The sequence below is a fragment of the Ostrinia nubilalis genome, chromosome Z, assembly GCF_963855985.1.
Source record: "Ostrinia nubilalis chromosome Z, ilOstNubi1.1, whole genome shotgun sequence".
Taxonomy (NCBI): Eukaryota; Metazoa; Arthropoda; class Insecta; order Lepidoptera; family Crambidae; genus Ostrinia; species Ostrinia nubilalis.
The window spans coordinates 2736637-2758619 of NC_087119.1; the positions used below are offsets into that span (position 1 = coordinate 2736637).

At 35.7% G+C, this 21983-nt stretch overlaps 1 protein-coding gene across 1 annotated transcript in view; it reads right to left on the minus strand.

The window, feature by feature from the left end:
- The window catches only part of LOC135087005 (probable 3',5'-cyclic phosphodiesterase pde-1), a 131991-nt gene that overhangs the window by 95593 nt on the left and 14415 nt on the right, over positions 1-21983 (minus strand). The window lies entirely within an intron of this gene.

Sequence of the window (21983 nt, forward strand, 5' to 3'; positions counted from 1 at the left end):
TATTAAACTGACATTGTCTATTTAAAAATATTTCACTTGAATGCAATAATAAATCTCATCAATCAAATCCACGTTTTGAGACTATACAGTTAAAATATATTTCAAAGTTTCAATAAGGTTATTATTAATATTGTAAATAAAATAACCTTAAGATTATTGCCTGCAATATTTGCCATTTTGTGTTTAATTCTGAAGCAATAGAAAGCATTTTTGCTTGCAGCATGACTGCAATTTTAATTAAAAAAATCGCATTATAAGCTGCACTACATTGCAGCGGAGGTTCTACAGCAGCTGTAGTAGCAGCTACCCGCTGTAGCCGACAGTGAAATAGTTCAGCGGAATAACTGCCCGGGAGTTGCAACGAAATTAGTCTTGGCTAAGTAGACTAACCTAAATAGCATAAGTTTGAAGCTTAGTTTTGACGGCTGTGCAGTATAATGCTGACCCATCCAAAATACATATACAGCGAAGCATCATACTCGTATATTAAAGTGATCTATGCACTAAAGAGAGCACACCTTAGACTAGAGTACCTTGTATATGTTTATTGTATACGAATAAGTATAGTAGCACCAATTATAACCAAATAAGTAGCAATAGTGTTAAGTTTGATGTGCCGTGTACGGAAAACCCTGAAAAAACTGCTGGTTCCCAAAATCATTCCTCAACCGCAGTCGAGGTATGCCTTTTACAAGTTTATACATTCACAAATGCCCCCGCCCTACTACAACACCGGACAAATGCCGATTGATGCCCCAAATCTATCGTCCGTAACAGTGATAGAAATGTCATCATTGGTAAACTTTTATCGACGCCATAAATCTATGTCGAGAGTTAAACTCCATTATGAATGAAGTTGTAATTAAATTGATTATAAGGAAAGGAAAATATGCTTTCGAATAAGTCAACGTTGCAATTTTGTTTAATGAAAAATACTATTATTACTAATCATATTATTAGTCTCGGCTGAACATCAAAAATAAACTCATTAAGTTACATTTAGGGCCTCTTTCACCATCTCCGAGTAAAGTTCCAATTAGTTACTTCTTAATTAACACTAATCAACAAGTAAAAGTAAGAAGTAAGTTTTCTCAATTTCACATATGAAAATAAAGTTCCGATTAGCTACTCAACGGTTAAAAGATTGACTTGTGATAATCATTCATTCACATTCTATGATTCACTCAATTTTGACAGCTAAGTTATGAAACGTTAAAATAAGACTTGATAATAACCTCAAAATCTGATGTTATTGTCATTTTCTCGTGGTGTTATTTTCTGTTCCGTCTGTGTGTAATTTTGTTATTTGTAAATTAACTATTCAAATCGATCATGGATAAAATAAAAAGAGAAAGAAGTGCTAACTTTAGTTCGGATGAGAGAGATTTATTGGTGTCTCTCGTGCAAAAATACTGCGAAATCGTAGAAAATAAATTTAGTGACGGTGCTACGTGGAAAAAAAAAGAGATGGCTTGGGAACAGATTGAAAAGGAGTTCAATGCTCAATCTGGAGGAACATTCAGATCCATCAAAACTTTGAGGATCAAATACGAAGGCTTGAAACGAACCGTCCGTAAAAAGTCAGCGGCAATCCGATCGGAGTTATACCGTACTGGTGGTGGCCCAAATACAGCCATTCCTTTAGATAATACAGAAGTACATATAAAATCGATGATAAGCCTGAGCACTGACGGACTAGATAGTGTTTATGACTCCGATGTTTTACCTCCAGTCCAAAATGAAGGTAAGAATAATAAATTAATTATCTAAATTATATTGTTTCAATCAATTCCTTTAGTTTAAAATTATGTTTTCTTACAGATGACTCTCTAAAATTATCAATGGAGGAATATATAGTTTTACCACCAAATTTGGAGGACCCCGAGATTGTGACAGAAATAGATGGTGGGTACCTACACATTTTAACATGTAATTATATTTAAATCTTATGTTCCATTTCTTTTCAAGTTATAGAATGGTTTACAGATTGTTTTGGTGTTTTACAGATGAACCTCAGCCTAAAAAGCAACATATTGAAGATGAAACTACAAAAGAATCATGTCCAGTTAAAAATATCAGTATCGGTAGGTACTTATTTTTTGTGTTCAAGATAAAAATACCAAAACATGTGTTTAGTGTAACCCACTTTGTTTCATTACAGAAGAATTAGAAAATATCCAATGTGGGTCAACTCCACCATCACATTTAAAATGGGATGTAACCAGTCGAAGAAATTTAAAAACAAAGAGGCACCCCGCTTTAATTGGTAAGAAATCATGTTACATGTTTATTATGTAAAGTAGCCAAACCATACAGTTGGCTGCTTGCAGATTTTATTTGATGGGTTAAGTATGTATTGGTAGAAACTTTGCATAAAGTATGTACCTATTTAATTTTTTGTTTTCTCCTTACAGCAAATACTCCAAATGTGTCAAAAACATTCGACAAATTGACAGATGCAAAATTAGAGCTGATACAGCTTCAAAAGCAACTCCTTGAAGCCGAAATAATTGAAAAAAAGAAAGAATGGGAGTTCAATGTAAAAGAGCGGCAGTGGAAAGAAGAAGAATATAAATTAAAATTAGATAAGCTTAGGAAGGAATTAAATGAATAATTTTATTAAAAGTATCTTTTATTTTATTATTACAAGCATAAAAAAATTACAATGCAATCATTAATTGTTCAGTAACGGTAAGAAATACTCCTGCACCAGTTTATTTCTCATGTTATTCAGAATTGGTAGTGAAGTATGTATTATATTATTATCTTCATGATATTCATGTGAATTACCAAGTGAATCATTTTCTTCAAAAGTTAGTTCATTTGTGTCAATGGCAATATTATGTAGAACAAAACAAGATACTATTATTGCTTGAACTCTATTTAAATTTAATGTTATTTGACGCCTTAGAACAGGAAATCTATTTTTGCAAACTCCAAAACATCTTTCTATTGTATTTCGAGTTCTTATATGTGACTCATTATATAAATTTTCTGCTGGTGATGATGGGTTTAGGAAAGGTGTTAGAAGGTAATTCTTCAGTTCATATCCACTATCACCTAGAAGAAAGCCATTTCCAAATTGCCCACTTTCAAACTTTTGTTTTAATGCCGAGTTATTAAATATTGTTTGGTCATGTACAGAACCAGGCCACCTAGCAACAATATTCATACATCTCAAATGACTGTCGCAGGCTACTTGTACATTAATTGAAAAAAATGATTTTCTATCTCTATAGTTTTCTGCAAAGTTGCCTCCTGTAAAAGATAAAATATAACAATCATAAATTATTCTCTTCATAAAATAAATAACTTATAAGCTACACAGTATTGTCATGTGTGTACAACAATACCTTTATACAAAAGTATTACGAGATATTTACCTGGTGATTTTATTGCAACATGAGTGCAATCAATTGCAGCTATTACTCGAGGAAATCTTGCGATTTGATAAAAATCCTCCTTAAGAGACCTTATTTCGTCAGGGAACTTGATTATATTTGGGCATAACATAGCAATTGCTGCAGTAACCTTCTTTACAATTCTACTTGCTGTAGGTGGACTAACACCACAAAAGTCTCCAGCGCTTCTCAGAAAGGATCCAGTAGCTAAATATCTTAATGTTAATAATAGACATATTTTTGATGAAACTGCTTGATTCCTGAAATCCAAGTGGAAGTAGGTTTAAAACATAATTTCTTAAAATCTTTTTACATTGCAAATTGTTTTATAGGTTAGGTGTTAGGTATCTAAATTCTACCACTTACCTTTGTGTTTTGGTTATTATTCTATGTTTTATTAAATTATGTACATAATTTACTGCATTTTTAGATAAGCGAAATCTTGCAAAGAATTCTTGATCGTCTAGTTTCGAAAAATAATCTACACGGACATTAAACACTCGTAATTTAGGGATTCTTCGTATAGCATATTGTTCTTCTTCTAACTCATCGATTTGGTGCTCTATTAAATCAAATAAATCCATATTATTTTGTCTTCTCTTAACGTATGATTTGAATAAGTAAGCTAAATGGGTAGGTAGAGAAGCTACAAAACACTGACAAGCTGTTGTAACCTACCTAATCGTCAATTAAAGTATTTACTCGTCAGTCAAAGCTCCAAGTAAGTTAAATGCTACTTTAATCGTTGATTAGGGTTACTCAGAGATGGTGAAATTCAATAAATCGTTACTCGTGAATTAAAGCTCCGAGTAACCTTACTCGACACTTTACTCGGAGATGGTGAAAGAGCCCCTTAGCCTGTTTAACAGTCACTAAAAGCTTCATTTAAATGCTACAGTAAATCTAAGGCAGATTTTAAAATAAAAAAGGACTGCATAAAGTAAATGATACGAGTAGGTATAATTAGTTTACTGTAACGTTTTATCGTCCAGTCTACCCCGACTCGCGGAGGCAATCTAGTTTACTCCCAAGTTCTTGTAAAGCCTGGTCCGTGAGCACGTAGAATTTTGTCCAATGACCCCAAGCTACCCATCCTTATCGCTCGTGCGTAATTATGTTGCTGTCGCGCTCGCACACTCACTGCGGGCGCCCGTCGCACAGTCGCGACAGCAATATAATTACGCGCGAGCGATAAGGATGGGTAGCTTGGGGTCATTGGACAAAATTCTACGTGCTCACGGACCAGGCTTTAGTAGAGGTATGCGAACTACTCGCGAGCAAAAGTATGGAATCACCCTATTTGTTTCGAGCGACCAAAAAAACTAAATGACAAATAGAAGACAAATAAAATGGTACCTTTGTAGACCAGACTTAAATGCATTGATCGCCATCGCTGCACGCCGGCTGATCGCGTGTGATCGCGTTGGTTTGGCTGAACCCTTAAATGTAATATTTTAAACTTTAAATTGATACCACAGATACGAGTACATACATAGTCATTCAGTTCTTAAAATCGCTCGGAACAAAACACAAGGGGGTGATTCTCCATACTTTTGCACGTAAGTATACTTATACGTAAACTGCCAGATGTCTGATTTTAGAGATGAGATATCGTGCGGTAAAAATTCTTGAACACATTTCAGCTTAAGCTTCCCTGAACAGAATGCCGGTCTCTCACATGCTTGCAGGAACCTGCAGTGTTGATCGAACACTATAGGATGAGAAATTCTTCAAGAAGATTATTTAGGTGAGATATATTAAACATTTCATCCTTTAGTTTACAGCTGAATAGTTCGTCGCCTATTACAAGAACAATTTACCAGCTTTAGGTTATAATAGTTTTCATGCCGCTAAATATTTTATGAAAATAAGGGGCTTTGTTTGAAAATTAGTAATATGACATTAATTTATGATGACATCTATATTCTAATACGTACGGGGAATCATCATGGTGAATTTTATTTATTACGATGGAAGCACAGAAAACTCAGCGGCAAATGATCGGAGATTGTCGGCGAAGGAACGCGACTAATATGATTAGCTCGCAAGCGAACATTGATGATCGGTTAGTTTAACATACTAGAATTAAGTAACTCCATGAATTACTTAATAATACAAGCCACTTAGGCAAGCCTTGTAGATTGTAACCATTAGCAACACATTTTATGTGATGGTGTACACAATTCACTTCACCGTTATAATATTTACCGAGTTGCATGGAAGAATACATGTGCATTTCCTTTAGGTAGGTACATTCAAAATTTTAGAATGCACGGTTCCACGCCGCTGCAAGCATTTTGGCGCCCACCGACAAAGTGGATTTAAATGTCGCTAAAATTCTCGGGTTTATTAGACCGAGTTGACTTTAAAGTAGATTAGTTTATTAGGTGTATTAAGCGAACCTGGCAAACTGAAGACCACCACCCACGTAAAAGCATACCGATGGACAAAAGTTTCGAACTAAATTGTGGATTTCAAAAACAAAGAGTACACGTAGCTAATAAGAAACGAGATGCACGAGCGCTTTTTTATAAAGCTTGACTCATCACTGACATGTATTCCCGCCCGAATATACTTATTCAATGATACTTTTGTGCAACATTTTAAATACCACGTGTAAAAATATATGCAGTCTATAAAAATAAATCCCAAATTGATTTCTAAATCACAATAACATGTTTACACGATGAAACAACGCTGCTAACAGAGTAACAGGCACTTATAAAATTCCATCAAGGGAAGAGTGCCGGTAGCAAATGTATTCGTCCAGCCAGCGATAGGTCGTGGGTAAGGTCATTGGATATAGGTATACATTACACGTCTTTGAAAGACGTAATAATATAAAAAGCACTATAAAAAGACTCTATTGTTTATGTTCGACGTAATTTATCATTAGTAAGTAAAGACGACAATAGGTATGTTGACGCACAACATATCTGGACACTAATCATCCCGTTCGAACCCGGAAATTCCAGTTATGATAAGATTAGTCAATAAAAATTATATTACTGTATAAATTTTTCAGCACCAACAAGCGTATTAGAGCTGGCTTCAATCAACTATTAATGCGAGAGCTATGTCATTATGATTTAACAAAAGCTCGGATATAGAGCTTTTAAAATATGTGTTTGTTGTATACGAGTATTTATTTAGCTGTTTCTTATTCTCTTCTCATTAAGGCTGAGTTGCACCACTAAACTTTAACCGTATCTATAACAATAACCGGTGTATTTTGTATGGAGCTTGACGGATTTTTGAAATTTGTTAAAGTTAAAGAAAGATGGTGCAACTAAGCCAGCCTTCTAGAATCTACTTAGTTCTAGAAGAATGAGGCCTCGTAATACGAATAGGATGTCCAATTCATCGTAAAAGTCCATGTCGTTCTAATAGACCTAGATCTTGTTTATCAATGTTGCCAACATAAAGTACTCCCACATCCCGATAGTAGATCATCTAGAACCTAATAAAGATTTGTTTTGAAAAACATTTTTGAAAGATTTTTTTTCTTTCGTTTATAATAACAGGATTTTAATTTAATTCAGAAAAAATACTTATTTAAAGATTACCCAACATAAATAAGTATAGCAGGGTCAATAAGACTTAATAGTACCCAACCTTAAAGACATTTGCTCACTATTAACTTCGCTTAACCCATACTAGTAATCTGACGACCACTTGCGCAACTAAGGCAAGAACTATGCGAGATAACCGCATCCCGAAGGGTAGGCAAAAGTTAACACTTAAGCAGTGACATTGAATCGTCTACTTTGACCTTTTCAAAGTCAACTACCTTCGACAAGCTCCAGGAGTTTCTTGGGATTTCCGCTCCGATATTCACTCTGAGGTTTTTGAAATTGAGAACCACTATTTGGCGAGCGCCTCAATCATTTTCAATACTGGGTGACATTGAAAGTAGGATAGGATAAGACTGTCGTAGAATTATTGTTCAAGCCAATGTTTCAGGACTAAAAAAACCGAGACGTTACACCTTTTTCTATTTTAAAAAGAACCTTATCAAACAAAATTGTAAAACTATGGCCTATGTGCGCGTAGCTCGATCGCGCTTAGTATGGAGTTTGTCTTCTACACTAATATTATAAAGAGGAAAACTTTGTTTGTTTGGTTGTAATGAATAGGCTCAAAAACTACTGGACCGTTTTTAAAAATTCTTTCACCATTCGAAAGCTACATTATCCACGAGTAACATAGGCTAAATTTTATTATGGAAAAAAATAGAGTTTTGTAAAATATGTAGATAATGTAGTCCATGGTTTGTTAACCATTTGACAACAAGCAAGCGGTCGCGATTTCGGATCCTTCAGAGAGCAATTTGTAAGTACAGCCTGTGGCAGTTGAGTCATGCATGTTTATATGTGCATTAAAAGTTATCTAATCGCGATAATACCGCTGGTACGAGTAATGTATTAATGCTAAACGCGGGCGTTTTAAAAACAGGTTTTGACACCTTTCAGTACACCGAAAGTACTAAGTTAGTTCATGAACAGTTTATCAGTATTAACACCCAATCGTGTAAATCGCAGCGTGTGTGTAGAACAAGATAAATTTAGTGAGCAAGGCTGATTAGTAACGGTGTTATCGGCGCGATGACCTAAATCATAATCGATACGGCCCTAAAAGGTAACAATTACAGCCGTAATATTGTTTAATTGTGAGACGCGGACCGATTGTGAAATCGGTTACTAAACGACAGCGATCAATTAAGTAATATATCACATCGATGGACAAGTGGAGGGAAGATATGTCGACGATGTCTTAAGCTGCGACTTTTTAGTTGGGGTTTGAAATAAGGCATGCTTTTGCTGGAACTGCATTTCAGATAAAAATGATACTTGAAGCAAAAATAACTTTATACCCCGCAGGACCATTTCACTCATGACACGGTTGAGTATTTTTCTATATTAGTTCTAAGTTTGCCTCCTATCACATAAAAAAAAAAAAAAAAAAAAAAAAAAAAGTTCGCTATTACTGCAGAACGTTAGTTGTCACTGACGAAATTCAATGAAGACCATAATATAATAACGTCATTCATCTACTTCTATTTCAATCCTGTTTCCATTTTATTGTTGGAATCAGTTTGCAGTCTGAATATTAATGAATCTAATCACCGACTTCTGAATTTTTAATTGGAATCAATATAATTGTAAATAAAACTGACAAACTTGAGTATAGTGCGAATGTGATTAATTTATCTATTGAATTGGCAGAATTGGACCCCACTGGCGAGATGTCTTAATGAATTGTCCGAGATCAATGAGACAAATGGTTAATTCATTTCATTTAACCATTTGGCTTGGTCAACGGTCACTTAACTCTTTTTATGCGATTTACTGTCCCATTTATATTTTTCATATCGAGATTACAAAACTTGAACTTAGTATGTATTGCCAACTCCTGCCCAATGGTCGGATGACCTGACTTACTGAAGGTTGGAAGGAGTCATGGAATACTGTCATATATGGTTCATCTCCATCGTAAGTTTGTAGAAGAATGCTATCCATTTGATATCTCTAGACTGATGGTAGGTAATCATGATAATGTTGTACAGTATTTTTTATTGCAAAATAACAACTATTACATTTACAACTTAATAATGTGATATAACTCCCGCCACATTTTTAAATAATAACGTGACAACAGCCCGAGATATACCCAATTAGATGTTATTTACCTGTCTAACTCACTATCTAATTTAAATATCTGACTGCGACATATGTTATCCTTATCGGATAACCCACGTGGGACCCGATAGTCGCCGCTCTATGGAGTCGCGATATCGATACTTGTAAATATGCTGATTTGTTTTGCAACGCCAGTGATAATTTTATCGCGTAAGCGATTTGTAATTCAGAGGCATATGGAACTGTTCTTTTTGAGGTTATTTTTGTGTACTACGCAGTGTTAGGCTATAATATTAGCAAATCAACTCATACATTTGTTATTGCTATATGGCTATGCGTACCAATTAAGCCATGTATTCATTAGGCAACATTTGTTGATAAACTGTTTATGACTAGTGTGAAACAAGTTTACCATAAACACAGGTTTCTGAAACTTGGCCGTCCACACTTGCTCTCCACTCATAGCGGGGAGCACGGCAACATGTATCATAAACAATGTTTCATCACCTATGTTTATGGACTGTTTACAGAGATGATGAAACATTATGAAACATCGTTTATGAACAGTCCCTCCCCTCTTGGACCCCGACTGTGTCGGACGTGTTTACTCAAAGCTAGTGAAGTAGTTTTTAATAATTTAATTCGAAAGTGGAAACCGTAAATTCATTACAATAAATAGGAGCGCATAAAACGGCAGAAGCTACAAACATAGAAACAAACAAGCTGCGATTCACGTAAGTCAACTTTACGTAGCGATAAACAAACCTCTATTCATCCCACTCACACTCGCACAAGGTAAACTAGAGGGTCAACTTAAACTGGACGGAAAGCAAGTTTGTACTAAAGTGTCGATACCGACCAACATAGAGAGACCCCTGACCGCTGTCTGCGAAACGAGCCGCTTTAACTTCTGAGATCCTGGTACTTCGCGATGTCTCTCAAACGTACACCTCCACACACTCCTGCGTCGATGTCCCCCGCACCCCCGGCCCCCGCGCGGAAGCCCGCAGCCTCGGCTGCCGCGCCCGCCCTGCCCACGACGTCACAACAGCTAAGTGCGGAAGCGGACGCAGCACTGGATACTGTCACCATGCGCAATGTAAGCAAGCGTAAATTTCAATCAGACCAGGAGATAGTAATGCGCGAATTTATGTCAGAGATGAGAACTATGTTCAATAATTTTACTGATTCACAAAACCAAAAACTTTCCTCAATACAAAACTCTGTGACGGTTATTAAAGAGCAAAATGACGAAATTGTCAAGTCGCTAGACTTTTTGAGCCAGAAGTACGACGAAATGCGGGAAGAAATAGACAGTCTTAGAAAAGAACAAAAGGAAAGCCGAAATTACATTGACACACTTGAAAGAAAAATTGAACAATTAGAACGGAAATCAAAATCAAATGAAGTGGAAATACGAAACATACCAAAACCAACTGGCCTGGAAACAATTCAAGATTTACGAAAATCTTTTCAAAACATCTGCTCTGCGATTGGCGTGAACATAGGCGATGGAGAAATAAAGGCATTATACAGAATTAATACGAAAATAGAAACAAACAAGCCAATTATTGTTGACTTTGTTAGCAGCACATGTAAAGAGAGACTTTTATCTGGATTAAAGTCATATAATGCCCAGTACTCGTCCAATAAGCTAAATACAAAGCATCTGCATATAAGTGGTCCGGAACGTCGTATCTTCATCTCGGAATCACTCACCTTTAAGGCGAAGAAGCTTTTCCGCATGGCAAGAGACTTTGCTACTGAAAATAAATACCAGTATTGTTGGACATCGCATGGGACCGTGTACCTAAGACAAAGGGAAGGATTAAGGGCGCTAAAAATTACTTCTGAAGAGGACTTACCAGTACCGGAGTCGTCATCCAAATGACTAGATGCATGTTGTTTAGATTATTTTAATTTATCTTGTTTATCATTGTATATAAATTCTCTCCTACTCATCATACACGCAAAATACAATAACATAAACTCATACATACACTTAAATATGATACTCATAAACACACACATACACATACTTTACACGATGGGGCTGGCAATACTAGGACATTATTACCATAAGAATATACCCAGAGTTTTTCTCAGAAACACAAATAGATATTTTTCTTTTAAAAGTTTTCTTATGTGTTTCAGTCAATCTGCTTGTTATTATATCTTATTAAGTCCAATATGGGTACTACAAATAAAATTATAAATGATATTATTGACGAGACAGACGCTATTAAATGTCACCAAATATTAAGCCCCGACACTTGCTCACAGTTTCTTACACCTAGAACAACACATAATGCAAAATCACTATGCATTTTAAGTCATAATATTCGCAGTATCAATAAAAACTTAGATAACTTCCTATTATTCTCATCCTACATAGATGTTCACGTTGATGTTTTTGCATTTAGTGAGTGTTGGACCGCAGCGGACTCTATTCTTCCCTCGATTAGTAACTACAACGCATACCATACAAAAAAAAGCTACAATCAAAATGATGGAGTAGTTGTCTATGTCGCCGATTACCTAAAAACTAATATTTATGAACCGGAATACATGTCTGATTGCAACTGTCTTGTTGTGGACTTAGATCAGAAGCTATCAATCATATGCCTATATCGTTCCCCAAGCTTTAAAAATCTAACCAATTTTATTGACTCCCTTAATAAATTACTAAATACAATTAAAACAAAATCGATAATCCTCACAGGAGATTTAAATATTGATACGCTCAACGCCGGCTGCAGTGATACGGCAGAATATCTCGATGTTCTAGCTGCAAATGGGTTAGTCCAAGGTATTACGATGGCAACAAGAACTCCATCGAACACCTGTCTTGATCACTTCATGGGCAAATGTCAATTTCCTTGGGAAACGGCTGTCTTTGAGGGAACAAATATTACAGATCATTCGCCCATTTTGTTTTATTCAAACAATGTCTACTATTCACATAAAACTAATGTACTAAAAATAAAATCTAAGTTAAATTACAACGCTATAGAAGCCTATTTGGAAGAATCTTCTTGGAAGGAGTATTACGAGAGCACTGATGCCAACTGGTGTGCGGAATTCTTGATTAATCGAGTTCAACACGCTATCAGTAATTTTTCTGTCTCCATAGAATTATCAAAAAAACGAAATCCTCTCAAGCCGTGGATAACTGCAGGTGTTATCAGATCATTAGCAAAAAGAAACAGAATTCACAAATCCTTAAAAAAACAATACAATGATAGTTTGAAAATGTTTTATAATACGTATCGCAATTGGTGCACCAAAATTGTCAAAACTCTTAAACAAAAATATTATAAGATCCAATTGGCCAAAAACTTAAACAATGCTAAAGCTACCTGGAAAATTATAAAAGAAGTTGGTAATCTTAAACCCAAAAACCAATCTACTAGCAACCTACTTGGGATCAGAGACAATCCGACCGATTCACTTGATCATGTTAACAATTACTTTACATCTGTAGGAAACGATCTGGCAAATATTACCCTCAATAAACTTTGTGTAAATGAAACAGTACTAGCAAGCAAATCCAGAAAGAAAAATGGTCCATCCGAATCCATGTCTCTCTATCTAACAGATCATTACGAAGTCACAGCAATAATAAATAATCTTAAATCTAGTTGTGCCCCAGGCTGGGACAATATCTCAAACGAGTTTTATAAAACTTGCAAAACCACCCTCAGTAAGCCCATAGCACATTTATGTAACATTAGTTTCACAACTGGTGTCTTCCCTGACATCTGCAAAAAAGCTATTGTTTCCCCTATTCATAAAACAGGTGATACCTCTAATCCCTCAAATTATAGACCGATTTCCCTTCTCTCATCTTTATCAAAAATAATTGAAAAACTGGCTGCCAAACGATTAATCAGATATTTAGAATCAAAAGAGTTACTGGCGCCTAACCAATATGGATTCAGAACAAAAACCTCTACTGAAGACGCAGTTCTTAAATTAACTTCCAAAATATATAACGTACTAGATGAAAAACAAAAATGTATAGGCATATTTCTTGACTTGCAGAAGGCTTTCGACACAGTCTCAATTCCAATACTGATTTCACGAATGGAGAATTTGGGCATCAGGGGAGTCACACTTGATTGGTTTTCTTGCTACCTAAGTGATCGAAATCAAATGGTTCGAGTCGAAGGGCAAATGAGCAATACCGCCTCATGTACCTATGGAGTTCCTCAGGGCAGTATCTTAGGTCCAACGCTATTCCTTGTGTACATTAATGAACTATGTAATATGCAATTACACAATGGTGAGTTATTGATGTTTGCAGATGATACAGCCCTCATATTTCATGGATCTTCATGGGAAAATGTCAAGCAATGCGCTGAAAGTGGCCTCTCAATGGTTACTACCTGGCTCGAAAATAGTCTACTCTCTTTGAACACAAGCAAAACCAAATATATCTGCTTTAGCATAACTAATTCTGGCCGGCCTGATGACACTTTCTCGATGACAATACACACCTACCCTTGTAATATAGAGACCAACACTCCTTTGCGATGTAATTGCCCCATTCTAATTCGTACCAATACCATCAAATATCTGGGCATCATGATCGATGAACACTTGAATTGGGAATCACATCTGTCACTTATTACCGGACGTATTAGAAAGTTAATGTTTGTATTTAAAAACCTTAGAACTGTAGCTGATTTCCCTCTCCTGATTAAAATCTATAAAGCGCTAGGTGAATCTGTCTTGTGTTATTGTATCTGCATTTGGGGAGGATCTGCTCAAGTACACTTTCTCCAGCTTGAAAGAGCTCAAAGGGCAGTATTAAAAGTTCTTATGTCCCTGCCAATTCGACACCCCACAACGTTGCTCTATGAGAAAGTAAAACAACTAAATGTACGAAAACTTTTCATTTATCAAACCATACGTAGATTCCATAGTAATTCTGTTTTAATCACCCCTGATCCCGGCACTAGACTAAACCGCTGTAATGTACCATTCTTCAAAACCCAGTTTGCACAAAGATCCTACAAATTTCTAGCTCCCAGATTGTACAATATGTTACAAAATAAACTGAATCTCAGAACGTTTACAAGCAGACAAATTAAAGAGCCATTATTTAAACACCTATTAGCATTAAATGAAAATGATATTCGTCCCCTACTTACGCCCCTAAAATAAATTTAAATTACGCCCCTAAATAAAATAAAATTTAATTATTTAATCTTCTTGACTTTATCTATTCTTGGTTTCATGTAACTTACGTTACTCTATAAGAATACGAACAAAGTAAGAAACTTCTACACTATCACACACGTTACACCTTACACCTCACACCACCCACCACACAACTCTCACTCACCACACTCCACACGTTTAAATTATGTCTTTTCTAACATAATCAGTAAGAAAATAAACCTTATATTGCATTAATTCTTGTATTGCCATGTTAGTTTAGTTTAGAAGCATTCTTTCTATTGTGTTATTTTCGGTTTAAGAGGTGGAGACCTGGTGTCTTGTATTACAGGTTGTCTCAACCCATATCAAGCACCAGTCTTCACAATAAGTAATATTGTTTAAAAAATGCGTTTTATTGTTAGTACATGTAATTGGAAACTTACTTGTGAAGAAATTAATAAAGATTTATTATTATTATTATTATTATTAGTTTATAAACAGTGTTTATCAACAAATGTTGCCTAATGAATACATGGCTTAAACCATTCATGCAGTATAGCAGCGATATGTGTTCCCCGGGTGGACGATTTGCGTGTCAACAGCATGTCACGGCAATTATTATAAACGCAATTAAACAACTAGACACCTAATTTGGTTCGCAACAACGCAATAATGTATGAGCTACGTCGCTGAGTAAGGCTACTAGTGTGTTTATATGCTTTTAAATCAAATCAAAGACCAAAACTTTGTATTAGAGTATTAGACTAAGTAATATTGCGTTTGATTTCTTCCTGCTAAAACATTAAGCAGATAATATGATGAGAAAATCAATGCGCATGCGACGGATTGATTAGTGTGACCGCAGCCTTAACACACAAACACACGTACATTTAAATCAGCTTTAAAGTTATTTTAAAGAATTTTCGATTTTCGAATTTTTTAGAAGACTCCAAGATCCTGTCTCATTTATTTAGATGTAAGAAAGTTTGAAAAAATGTGATAATATGACTTACACTAAAATATTAATTTGTTTTAGGCACATACTTTAAATTAATTTTATAATAGATACCTACGCATTCGTAACACAACTGTTATAAAACATTTCGGTAGCTGTAATCAGTTAACAAACAAACTAATGAAGGTAGCCGATTGAGATAAAATCAAATACCGAAATAGGTAATACTTCATATCGCCGACGTTAAATCAAGTATTGCTAAAGGTGCGCATCCACTAGCTCGTAACGCACGAACCGAGCGAGGCATCATCATTTAATTAAACCATTAATCACGGCATCCGTACGGACGTTCGTCGCATAAATACTATTTATTCTCTTATCCCCCTGTGATGATTAGATCGGATTGAATAATCTCTCTTAGAATCTATACTAACATTCTAAAGCTGAACAGTTTGTTTGCTTGAACACGCTTATCTCAGGAATTACTGGTCCGATTTGAAAAATTCTTTCAGTGTTAGATAGCTTATTTATTGAAGAAAGCTATAGGCTATATTATTATGTCATCACGCTAAGACAAGTAACTATTCCACGCGGACGAAGTTACGGGCAGAAACTATGAATAATTTATTTCTGCACAGCATTAGTAGATGCCTCATCAAACCCTAAGCGGTTGCATGATGCCGCAGTAACGATTGATTTCTGTTGTCTCAATTTTGGCATCTTGTGCTATCTATTAGGAGCTATTTCGCTACACGCGCGCTTTTTTATCTAAATGAAAATTGATAAGTTTTATTTATAATTTTGCATGCCTTTGCATGGAAGATGGAGACACTAAAATACTTGTAACACCAACTTGTAATACCCATGTTCGCAAAATAAATATATTTGATTTGATACAAACATGAATAGCCTAATGTGCTACATATCAATAATTTCTTTTCAAAACTTATCAATATCATCATTATTATAACGCGTAGGTAAGTACGCTTGTTCCTTTTTCCGGAAGTTTTAGTAATATCAATATTAAAATCGCACACGTAATTATTGGAACAGTGGACGCGTACCTTAATAAGGCAATCATAAGATCTAATTGATATGTTTTATAAAAGACAAGCCATACATAGTGAATAAATGGTATCTCATAATCCCTAGTACGTAATCAGCTGTTGATGTACTAACAGCCGACGTAGATTTGATTAGTTCAAATACTTCTAAATATATTATGATATCGCAATTTCCTACAAAATTATTAGTTCTAAAATTGTTGACAATACATATTTTACGAATTCATGAATTAATTATTCATAAGTAAACGTTGATTTCATGGTTATTATACCTACGTAGTTATTGTGCTGTTAATTTTTAATTTGTAATTAAATTAAATTTTCAGAAGCAATAACGTCCTAAATGTCATCAACTTTTATTGTTATAAGTATTCGTCATATTTTGTTTCAAACTTTACAAATGTTAAGTTATTTTTATCGATGTCTCTTCACTCATATAGATTATAGGTACCTACCTATAAAAGGATATAAGATTTATTCTGACTGAAATTCTCTTCATGAAGTAATTTATACCTAATAATAAAACAGGCATAATCACAATACATCTCCGTCAACAACAATGTCTACACCGTCTATTTATTTTGATGAATGAAAACTGTAAAACCCTCTAGGGGGTTCGCTGAGTATTCCCAAAGCTTTTCCGATATTGGTGTGTACCTAGCGACGAGACGCCCGCAGCGCTGCGGATAATTTCCTTGCATCCATGATCGTTGAAGCGATTTCCGGACACCGCAAGCTCCTGCATTTGTGAACAAGTTGCAGACGGTTGTCCCAAACGAATCACGTCGAAACGAGTAACACTGTTACTCGCTGGGAAAACAATTCCCATCAAGTCACACAAGTTACTCGTCGGTCACACTGTAACCAGTATTCTCTACACTAGGCTTTAGATTACGTATTTTGATATTTAATGTATTTTCTTTCATCCTGACGTTAAAGGTACTTAATGAGTAAACCAGTAACAGTGTGACGGGATGGGATATTTTTTTCCCAACATGTAACCGTGTTACTCGTTTCGGTGTGACTCGTTGGGAACTAGCGGTTGCAGCGTTACAGCCATATCTCACTCGGGTGCAGTGACGTTGACACAGGCTGCAGATAATGCTCTGGTGCGATTCGATTCCCACATTCTACGTCACAGCGGCTAGACAATGTAACATTAATCGAAATAACCCTTTAGCATTGTATGTCGATGTTTTAACGATTCACGACCTTAGCACAATGTAGGGAGATTCAAAGTAAGGCTGCTTTTACAATTGCCGTGCTATACAAAAGCTAATAATGGATTAAAGACAAGTCTGAGATCACAATTTCTTCTATTACCCAGCCTACACTCGCCATCTGAATAAGAAAAGAAATAAAATTGAAAGTTATATTTTCCTTTAAAAAGCACCATTATTTTATTGCAACTTGCTAGTTTGTTACAAAGTCTTTATAAAAAGCATATTTCACGAAAAGACATCTTGTGGGAAAGGGGACATTCGGAAATTGAAAATTCTTGAGAAAAGCTCACAAAATAGTGTTCGGAGAAGAGATGCACCTGTCATTTGACGGTGACTTCTCGCTATCGACAAAACGATCAAAAAGTTTCCTTCGCATCAACATGTGTGTGACGAGACACTCACAAGAGCCACCAAAATACACTATCACATAAGGTAAAACTCAATTTTTATTGGCGATTGAATATTGAATATTACTTAACTAGGTCCTCCTGAAAGTTTCGATGTCGGCAAAACTAGAGCTCAAAAAACGATTACCGGACCCGCACCAGGGAGGAAGTTTCCAAGAAAATAACAAAGGGTCTATCTTAGTTTGAGTTGTTTTTCTGGTGCAGAATTTTAAACTACGAACTTCTGGATCAGAACTCCCCACTTTGACATTAACTCCTTAATTTGATCACACCAAAAATAGGAGGTGGTCCCAACCTGCGCGGAGATTAAATTTCACAGAACAGCTGATTTCAATTCCTGTTTCTTCTAAGAAGATGACTTAATTTCGATCAGATAAGATGTGGTAAAAATAATATTTTCCTTGGTAACATTGAGAAAAGTTAATTTCGCTATTCATTGCACGGTTATAACTTTATTGAAAGTTAAAGGCTTAATAACTTTTTACGGCGCTTTACCAACAAGAGGCGCTGTATCAAAAGTTTTTATATTTCTCTAAACAAAATATTGATTGGGTGTTCTGGATTACGCATAAAAATAGAAGACTTAATGTAGTACATGCGTGTGATATTAAACGCCTAACGTACTCGTAGGATTTGGTAGATAATTGCTTGAACTAAATAGTCATAAAGTCGTTATGGCATCTGGATAAAAAACAAGTATTAAAATTACTTCAATACCAATCACACAGGGATATTTGTGCAATTATGATTAGATAGGCACTTGTAGGTACCATTCAAAGCTTTGTTTACTAGAAATTCAGAACGTGAACCAAACATCATTCACAAATGTATTTACTCCATGAACTCTCCAACATTACGATTATGAAATGGAGCGTATTTCACTAAACATCACAACAGGGTATTATATAGCAACTGTTCTCAATGTATTGATAACAGCTCATACCGATTAGCCTTATCAACGGTTTAGCACATTCGTCGTAAAATAGCTTAGCAAACGAAAGCACTTCTACGCCGACAAAAGCATCATTTTACCATTAGGATACTGTTTATTTATTTACGGCTGCAAACAGTAACTGATTCTGATATTGCCCACGGGATTGCAGAATCGTAGCAATGTAAAATGCAATGAATTTATAAAGCTCTATCTTTAAAATCTGCTAATTCAAAAAAGGAAAACTTATTCATTGGTAATTCGAAAGTTAACATTGATACTTGAAGTAAAATCTAACAACGTCAAGATTTATCTAAAATTCTTTGACTAAAGCAGAGCGGAAAGTTGAAAATTAGAAAATCTGTGAACTAACTCTTAAATCTAAAAGCTTAAATCCCAAGTGGGGTATTCAGTGAAATACGAAGCCGACCGCTCGGGCACAGTATACACGGTACGAACAGTACGTCCACTGAAATGTTTGTCAAACATTTTGTCATATTTTATAATGTTTGTCTGATAGACTAAGAGCTAGTGAACGCCAGACCTACGTCATTTTATAAAAGCTGAAAGTTTGTCAGCGTATGCTCCCAATATAGGTTAGGATGTTGGTGAATCATGAAGTTTGGGTAATCGTGGCTTTGGCAGCTATCCTAAAAAATCTGTCTGGCAAGGAGTTGGAACTGTCAAAACTGTCTGGCTGACGAAGAAACTACTTCTAATTATTGCCCAATTATTGTACATATATAAAAATCAGCTTTTATGGTATAACGGTTTTCTAAAATGACGTAGGTCTGGCGTTCACCAGCTCTTAATCTATGATAAAAATAGATCTGATAATTTTACGGCACGCCAACTAATTCGTACAAATAAGTGTCTGTGTGAAAAGCTCCAATACATTTCCAGTTTTTTTACGACTGACCTACTGCTACAAAAATGAAAATGTCTGCTGTGGCTGCGGCTAGCTAATAGTCCAGTCAATAAAGCATTATAGATGGAAAACCGTGGAACACAATTTCTGATTTCGGGACTTTATTTAGGTTAGTTAGGAGGTGAACATAGCAAAAGTCCCCGCCCTGAGCCCTTGAGCCGGCGGGGAGAGGGGGGTTTAAAGGTACCACTTTTCGGTTTTTCGCTTAATCCTCGGAAACTATGCGTCCTAGTGACATGACTACTATGAACCAAAAAAAGCTTATTCAATTTGCTACAGGTGAGGCAATCAAGTTTTTCTATATCTTGTATAGTTTTCACGGCATCTGCTGTAGAAGGTCTGTAATATTGGAAATTTTATTTTTGTCTTACATGTTCCCATCAGGAGAAAATCGACTAAATCAACATTGAGCTAATATTATAGACACGCAGGAGCATGTTAAGCCTAGTTCCAGGGAGGGGACTGCACCGTGCGTATATTTAGACGAACCACTTGGAGCCACTTTTGACTCCTCATCACTCAAAAACTACTGTGCATTAACACTTCAAATTTGGCTCATGTGTTAAGACTTGCAAGATAAACATCAGCTTTAAATTTCATAAATATACCTCAAACGGTTCTTTAGGTATTGGCGTTCAAAAATCTATATGTCTGACATATAGACCAAATTCTAACCACTTCCAGATGACCTTGAAGGTTCAAATTTGGCATCCAGATAGGTAGTTGTGTAAATACAAAGGAACAAATAAAAAACCAGTAAATTTTGACATTTCACAGGTGATAGATAGATTTTAGTGTCTTAAATGTCGATTTTTGAACGTCAATACCTAAATAAACGTTTGAGGTATGTTCATGAAATTTGAATCTGATGTTTATCTTGCAAGTCTCAACACATGAGCCAAATTTGAAGTGTTAATGCACAATAGTTTTTGAGTGATGAGGAGTCAAAAGTGGCTCCAAGTTGTTAGTCTAAATATACGCACGGTGCAGTCCCCTCCCTGGAACTGGGCTTAACATGCTTCCGCATGTCTAGAATATTAGCTCAATGTTGATTTTGTCGATTTTCTCTTGATGGGAACATGTAAGACATAAATAAAATTTCCAATATTACAGACCTTCTAGAGCAGATGCCGCGAAAACTATACAAGATATAGAAAAACTTGACTGTCTCACCTATAGCAAATTGAATAAGCTTTTTTTGGTTCATAGCAGTCATGAGACTAGGACGCATAGTTTCCGAGGATTAAGCGAAAAACCGAAAAGTGGTACCTTTAAACCCCCCTCTCTCCGCCGGCTCAGGGGCTAAGGGCGGGGACTTTTGCTATGTTCACCTCCTAACTAGTCTAAATAAAGTCTCGAGACCAGAAATTGTGTTCCACGGATTTCTCTCTACACCGTCGTTAAAGCATTCATTGACTGGACTATAAGTCGGCTTTAGCGCTAAGCGGTAAGTTCAGCAACAATAATTGTGATTTTACTGAGAATTAGGCACTAAGTTATTCGTGTTACCTTCATTAAGTGTGAAATGCTTTTAACAATCCATTTTTGACATGGGACTTTTTGTCACTGAATTAATTTTTTAGAGGACCGTCCAACAATTCATGAATGAAAGATGATTCAGCAAATCTGCAGTACAGTTGAAAATGTAAATATTTTTAGGAATATAAATAAAATTCAGTTGGATAGCACATTTATCTACTCGAAATCGCTTTTACGAGGACGCTAAGCTCGGTGTCAGACCAATATTTTTGAAATGTTCAGTTGAAAATGCGACAGACGCATATCGGGAGAGGGCTTGGTCGGAATTTAGCTGGTATTTCTATCGAGTACGGTCGAAATTGGTTTACAGGATTTGGATTGCGTTTGAATTTGTTTGTCAGTGGTGAACGCAGATTATGCGAGTGTACATATTCGAGCACTGTCGCTGGAGCGTGGAGAGCCGCTGAAACGTACATGATTGGCTACCGGTTAATTACGAACCTGGCTACACGGAACACCTCAACCATCCAGAGATAAAATTTCTGTCGATTTTGAACTACAAACCAAACTCGTAGTTCTAATGAAGAACTAAAAATATGGAAATATGAATGGGAACCAATTAACAAAAATGGTATACTGGGATATTATTACTGGGATCGCAAAAGCCGCCATATACAATGAGTTTTATTAGTAGTTTATATGCCATGTGCAAGGTAACTACAAAATCTATAGCATACTTAACTATTTAGAGAAAGATGTAAAGCTTCGTTTTGAATTTATATTTCATACT